Here is a 7,443-nt window from a genome sequence, read left to right as displayed (position 1 = left end):
GAGTGAGACTTTGTCTCAAAAAAAAAAAAAAAAGGAAAGGAGAGAAAAAAGAAAGGTAAGAAATATAAATAATATAAATATGGAGAAACTGGATCACCCATCTAAGTAAAGCCGTTCTGGAAAAATGTTTGGCAGTTTCTTATAAAACTAAACATGCTAGTACCATAAGACCCAGCAATTGTGCTCTTGACATTCATGACAGAGAAATGAAAACTTATATTTATCCAAAAACCAGTACAGGAATGTTCAGAGCAGTTTAGTCCTAATACCAAAGAGTGGGGAGGGGGGAAATAATGGCATTCAATTGGTAAATGGTTAAAAACAACTACTGTATATCCAAACCACGGAAGATTATCAGAAAAAAAAAGAGGAACAGCTGATACACACAACAACCTGTATAAGTCTTTACGGAATCATACTGACTGAAAACAAAACAAAAAAAAACCTGCCTGCCATAAGATTCCCTTTATATTACACTCTTAAAGTCACAAAATTATAGAAGCCAGTGTTTGTCCAGGAGCTAGGGAACAGTCAATGGGGAAGAAAAGGGTGACCTGAGAGAGGTGGGGGTGGTTATCAAAGATGAGGCAGTCTGGTGGTGATGGAAATGTTCTGTCTTGACTGTGGTGGTGAGAATCAAACCTATTCATGGAAAAAAATTTGCAAAGAAAGAAATACAGATACACCCACAGATTATTATAAGTAAAACTTGGGATATCTCAGTTATATCTGTGTATTTTATCAATGTCAATATCCTGTTGTGTTAATTTACTATAGTTTTGTAAGACGGTATTGTTGGGAGAAAAGGGTAAAGCATAAAGGGGATCATTTCTATTATTTCTTACAAATACATGTGAATCTAAAATTATTTCGAAATAAAAATGGCTGGGCACAGTGGCTCACACCTATAATCCCAGCACTTTGGGAGGCCGAGGAGGGCAGATCACCTAAGGTCAGGAGTTAGAGACCAGTCTGGCCAACATGGTGAAATCCCGCCTCTACTAAAAATACAAAAATTAGACGGGCATACTGGCATGCCCTATAGTTCAAGCTACTCAGGAGGCTGAGGCAGGAGAATCTCTTGAACCCAGGAGGCAGAGGTTGCAGTGAGCCGAGACCACACCACTGCACTCCAGCCCGGGAGACAAAGTGAGACTCCATCTCAAAAAAATAAAAATAAAAGTTTAATTTTAAAAATGAGCTACAACTAGCTTGTATTAAGGATGTTAATCGATCCAGATTCAATAGTGTCACTTGTAATGCAGCATCTGAAACTCACCAAAATTAGGTGTGAGGCTGGCAGATAAAGAGGAAGAACATAGGCCGCTGCCATTTCCCAAAGAAATTGGGTAATTCATTGTCTGAGGGTTGCTTTCCAGCCTGGTTTCTGCAATTGTTGACATACCTACAGAAAGAACATTTTTCAAGTGGTTAGGAACTCTCAACCGTGAATTTATACATAGTGAAATTCTCCTTGAGTAATGATATGGTTTGGCTGTGTCCCCACCCAAATCTCACCTTAAATTGTATTTCCCAGAATTCCCACTTGCTGTGGGAGGGACCCAGGGGGAGGTAATTGAACCATGGGGGGCAGTCTTTCCCATGCTATTCTCGTGATAGTGAATAAGTTCCATGAGATCTGATGGGCTTATCAAGGGTTTCTGCTTTTGCTTCTTCCTTATTTTTCTCTTGCCACTACCATGTAAGAAGTGCCTTTCACCTCCTGCCATTATTCTGAGGCCTCCCCAGCCATGTGGAACTGTAAGTCCAATCAAACCTCTCTTTGTTCTCAGTTTGGGGTATGTCTTTATCAGCAGTGTGAAAACAAACTAATACGAGTAATTAACAGGCAATAAGGACATTCTCACATGAAGGAAAACTAGGATTACTTATCCCGCATCGACTTGCCCTTAAAGAAAGGCCAAAGGAAAATCTTTATGCAGAAAGGATATGATGAAAAAAATGGGTCTTTGGGCATCGGGAAGGAAGAAAGAAGAGAAAGAGCAGAAATATGCATGCAGAGAAATTGGATCACTCAGATGTTACTGGTGAGGAGATAAAATGATACAGCCCCGCCTTTCTGCCCATGGACTCCGCTGAAGAAGCATCATTAAAGTCTCTCTTCTCCCTGCTGTCATGTCTAAGTCAGAGTCTCCTAAAAAGCCCCAACAACTGAGGAAACTCTTCATTGGAGGGTTGAGCTTTGAAACAACCAATGAGAGCCTATGAAGCCGTTCTGAGCAATGGGGAACGCTGATGAACTCTGTGGTAATGAGAGATCCAAACACCAAGTGTTCCAGGGACTTTGGGTTTGTCACATATGCCACTGTGGAGGAGGTGGATGCAGCCATGAATGCAAGGCCACACAAGGTGGACGGAAGAGTTTTGGAACCAAAGAGAGTTGTCTCAAGAGAAGATTCTCAAAGACCAGGTGCCCACTTAACTGTGAAAAAGATATTTGTTGGTGGCATTAAAGAAGACACTGAATGACATCACCCAAGAGATTATTTTGAACAGTATGGAAAAATTGAAGTGATTGAAATCATGACTGACCGAGGCAGTGGCAAGAAAAGGGGTTTTACCTTTGTAATCTTTGATAACCATGACTCCATGGATAAGACTGTCATTCAGAAATACCATACTGTGAATGGCCACAACTGTGAAGTTAGGAAAGCCCTGTCAAAGCAAGAGATGGCTAGTACTTCATCCAGCCAAAGAGGTCGAAGTGGTTCTGGAAACTTTGGTGGTGGTCGTGGAGGTGGTTTCGGTGGGAATGACAACTTTGATCGTGGAGGAAACTTCAGTGGTCATGGTGTCTTTGGTGGCAGCCGTGGTGATGGTGGATATGGTAGCAGTGGGGATGGCTATAATGGATTTGGTAATGATGGAAGCAATTTTGCAGGTGGTGGAAGCTACAATGATTTTGGCAATTACAACAGTCTTCAAATTTTGGACCCATGAAGGGAGGAAACGTTGGAGGCAGAAGCTCTGGCCCCTATGGTAGTGGAGGCCAACACTTTGCCAAACCACGAAACCAAGGTGGCTATGGTGGTTCCAGTAGCAGCAGTAGCTATGGCAGTGGCAGAAGATTTTAATTAGGAAACAAAACTTAGCAGGAGAGGAGAGCCAGAGAAGTGACAGGGAAGCTACAAGTGACAACAGATTTGTGAACTGAACCAAGCACAGTGGTGGCAGGGCCTAGCTGCTGTGAAGAAGAGATGTTTTAGACAAATACTCACATGTATGGGCAAAAAATTCGAGGGCTGTATTTGTGACTAATTGTATAACAGGTTATTTTAGTTTCTGTTCTGTGGAAAGTATAAAACATTCCAACAGAGAGTTTTAATGTAGATTTTATTTTCTTGCATCCATGCTGTTGATTGCTAAATGTAATAGTCTGATCATTACACTGAATAAATGTCTTTTTAAAAAAAGATACAGCCCCTCTAAAAAAAAGTTTAGCATTTTCTTACAAAACTAAATATGGAGTACCATATAACCCAAAATTGCATGCAAACTTGTTTACACAAAAACCAGTACATAAATGTTCATAGAGCTTTACTTGTATTGACCAAAAATAGAAAACACCCCTGATGTCATTCAATGAATAAACAGATAAACAGTTATACATCACTACTATGGAATAGTACTCAACAATAAAAATGGAAGAACTATTGATGCATACAACAATTGGTATGAATCTCGAGAAAATTATGTTTAGTGAAAAAAAGCCATGCTCAAAAGGTTACACAGCATTTAGTTGTATTTAAGTAACAACATTCAAATAATGAAATTCTGGCAAGCAAAGTGAGATTGCTGACTATCAGTAGTTAAGACAGGGCAAGATGAGAGAGAAGGGAGATCAGGGGAAGTGGCTGTGGTTATAAAAGAACAATATAAAGGATGCTTGTAATGATGATGGAAATGTTCTGTATTGTAACTAATAGTGGACATGTAAACTGACTCATGATTAAATTTCATAGAACTAAATACACACACACTGATGTGGATTTAATCAATGCCAATATCCTGGTTGCAGGATATAGTTCCTTAAGATGTTATCATTGAGGAAAATGGGTAAAGCACACATGGGATCTCTGTACAGTTTCTTACAATCACATGTGAATTCAAAATTATCTCAAAATAAAAAGGCTAGTTTTTTGGTTTTTTTTTTTTTTTTAAAGAGCTATCACTGACTTGCATTCAGGATGTTGATGGAAAATAAACTCTCAGCCACAAATTCTACGCCCAGCAAAACTATCCTTAAAGAATGTAAGGAAAATAAAGACATTTTCAAATGCAGGAAAACTAAAGAAACCTTAAAGAAAGGCTGAAGGAAAGTATTCAAACAGAAAGGAATTGATGAAAAAAGAAAATATAGAGCATCCAGAAGGAAGAACAACAGAAATAACAGAAATATGAATGTGGAGAAACTGGATCACTCACGCATTGCTGGTGGAAATGGAAATGGAAGATAATACAGACTCTCTGGAAAACTATTTGGCAGTTTCTTATAAAACTAAACATGCTAGTACCATAAGGCTTAGCAATTACACTCATGGCATTCATGACAGAGAAATGAAAACTTATATTTACAGAAAAACTTGCTTATGACTGTTCATAGCGGCTTCACTCCTAATATCCAAAAACTGGAAAAAAACAATTTGATGCCTTTTCAATGGGTGAATGGCTAAACAAACTGTGGCATAGCCATACTATGAAATATAAATCAAAAATAAAAAGGAGGGTAGGCTGGGCATGGTGGCTCACGCCTGTAATCTCAGCACTTTGGGAGGCCACGGCAGGCAGACGACTTGAGGTCAGGAGTCTGTGACCAGCCTGGCCAACATGGTGAAACCCTGTCTCTACCAAAACTACAAAAATTAGCTGGGCATGGTGGCACACACTTGTAATCCTAGCTATTCAGGAGGCTGGGGCATGAGAATTGCTTGAATCCAAGAGGCAGAAGTTGCAGTAAGCCAAGATCGTGCCACTGCACTCCAGCCTGGGCAACAGAGGAGACTATGTCTTAAAAAAAAAAAAAAAAAAAAAGGAGGAAACTCCTGATACATGCAACAAGCTGGGTGAGTTTTCAGAGAACTATACTGAGTGAAAAACACCAATCCCCCAAAATTACATACTGTAACATTCCCTTAATGTAACATTCTTGAAGTGACAAAATTATAAACAGAGAACAGATCAGTAGTTACCAGGTGTTAGGGATGGGGCAGGTTGAAAGGAAGGGATGACATGAGGAAAGTGAATGTGATTATCAAAGGGCAAGACGAGGCATCTTTGCAGTAATAGAAACGTTCTATGTCTTTGCCGGAGGTAGACATTAAAACTACCTGTGATAAAACTGCAAAGAACTAAACAGACAGACACAAATTAATTACCAGTAAACCTGGGGACATCTCAGTAAGATCTGTGGAGTGTATCAATATCAATACCTTGGATGTGATATTTTACTATAGTTTTAAAGATGTTATCCTTTGGGGGAAATGGCTAAATCATAAACAGGTCTCTGCATTATTTCTTACAACTATGTGTGAATCTAAAATTATCTCAAACTAAAAAGTTTAATTTGAAAAGAGTCTCACTAGCTGACATTAAAAATACTGGTGAATCAGGCTGGGCGCTCACGCCTGTAATCCCAGCACTTTGGGAGGCAGACGTGGGCAGATCACCTGAGGTTGAGAGTTGGAGACCAGCCTGACCAACATGGAGAAACCTCGTCTCTACAAAAAATACAAAAAAAAATTAGCCAGGCATGGTGGTGCATGCCTGTAATCCCAGCTACTCGGGAGGCTTAGGTAGGAGAATCACTTGAACCTGGGAGGCAGAGGTTGCAGTGAGCCAAGATCACGCTATTGTACTCCAGCCTGGGCAACAAGAACAAAACTCCATCTCAAAAAAAAAAAAAAAAAAACTAGCTGGCATCAAGATTAAATAATGCTATCTACATATTTCTTATCTATTTATTTATTTATTTACTTTAGACAGAGTTTTGCTCTTGTTGCCCAGGCTGGAGTTAAGTGGCACGATCTCAGCCCACTGCAACCTCCACCTCCAGGTTCAAGTGATTCTCCTGCCTCAGCCTCCTGAGTAGCTGGGATTACAGGTGCCCACCACCACGCCCAGCTAATTTTTTGTATTTTTAGTAGAGATGGGGTTTCACCATGTTGGTCAGGCTGGTCTCAAACTTCTGATGTCAGGTGATCCACCCGCCTCAGTCTCCCAAAGTGCTGGGATTACAGGCATGAGCCACCATGCCCAGCATTATATATCATTTCAAACTCACCAAAATAGGGAGGGATGAAGACAGATAAAGAGGCAGTATTTTGGCCACTGTAATTTCCCATTAAGGTTGGGTAATTCACTGTCTCAGCGCTGTTTTTACTGCTGTTTACTGGTCTTTCTGGCATTTCTATAAATAAAAAGTTTTCAAGAGCTGTAATACAAGAACTTCACCCACAAATTCTATACCAAGCAAAATTATCCTTCAAGAAAGAAAGGGAAACAGACATTCACACACAAAGGAAAACAAAAAGAATTTGTCCCCAACAGACTTACCCTTAAAGAAAGATTAAAGAAAACTCTTCAATCAAAAAAAAGAAAATGATGAAAGAATGAATCTTGGAGCATCAGGAAGAAAGAACAAAAGAAAGAGGAGAAATATGCATTCAGAGAAAATAGATCACCCATATATAGCTGGCAGGAATGTCAGATGGTACAGACCCCTGGAAAATAGTTAGGCAGTTTCTCATAAAACTAAACATGCATGTCCAAACCCATCACACTGGGTATAATAAATATGTGCAGTTTTTTACTTATTAATTACTACGGTTTAAAGGTATCTTTTCCAAAATTCAGGTGTTGCCAATGTGATCATATTAAGAAATGGGACCTTTAAGAGATGATTAAGCTATGAGGGCTTCTCCCTCATGAATGGGATGGAGGCCCTTATGAAAGAGGCTTCATGGCGGAGCAAGATGGCCGAATAGGAACAGCTCCAGTCTCCAGTTCCCAGCGCGAGTGACACAGAAGAGAGGTGATTTCTGCATTTTCAACTGAGGTACTGGGTTCATCTCACTAGGGAGTGCCAGACAATCGGTGCTGGTCAGCTGCTGCAGCCCGACCAGCGAGAGCTGAAGCAGGGCGAGGCATCACCTCACCTGGGAAGCACAAGGAGGAAGGGAATCCCTTTTCCTAGCCAGGGGAACTGAGATACACAACACCTGGAAAATCGGGTAACTCCCACCCCAATACTGCACTGTACCAAGGGTCTTAGCAAATGGGCACACCAGAAGATTATATCCCACACCTGGCCGGGAGGGTCCCATGCCCGCCCATGGAGCCTCCCTCATTGATAGCACAGCAGTCTGCGATCTAACTGCAAGGCAGCAGCGAGGCTGGGGGAGGGGCACCCGCCATTGCTGAGGC

At 40.8% G+C, this 7,443-nt stretch overlaps 1 protein-coding gene and 1 pseudogene across 1 annotated transcript in view; one reads left to right on the top strand and one right to left on the bottom strand.

Annotated features, from left to right (window-relative positions):
- The window catches only part of BEND2 (BEN domain containing 2), a 56,579-nt gene that overhangs the window by 26,484 nt on the left and 22,652 nt on the right, over positions 1-7,443 (bottom strand).
- On the top strand, positions 2,137-3,095 carry LOC105510434 (annotated as a pseudogene).

The sequence above is a fragment of the Colobus angolensis genome, unplaced genomic scaffold (genome assembly GCF_000951035.1).
Source record: "Colobus angolensis palliatus isolate OR3802 unplaced genomic scaffold, Cang.pa_1.0 Scaffold188, whole genome shotgun sequence".
Taxonomy (NCBI): domain Eukaryota; kingdom Metazoa; phylum Chordata; class Mammalia; order Primates; family Cercopithecidae; genus Colobus; species Colobus angolensis.
This window is presented reverse-complemented; position numbering and strand designations above follow the sequence as displayed.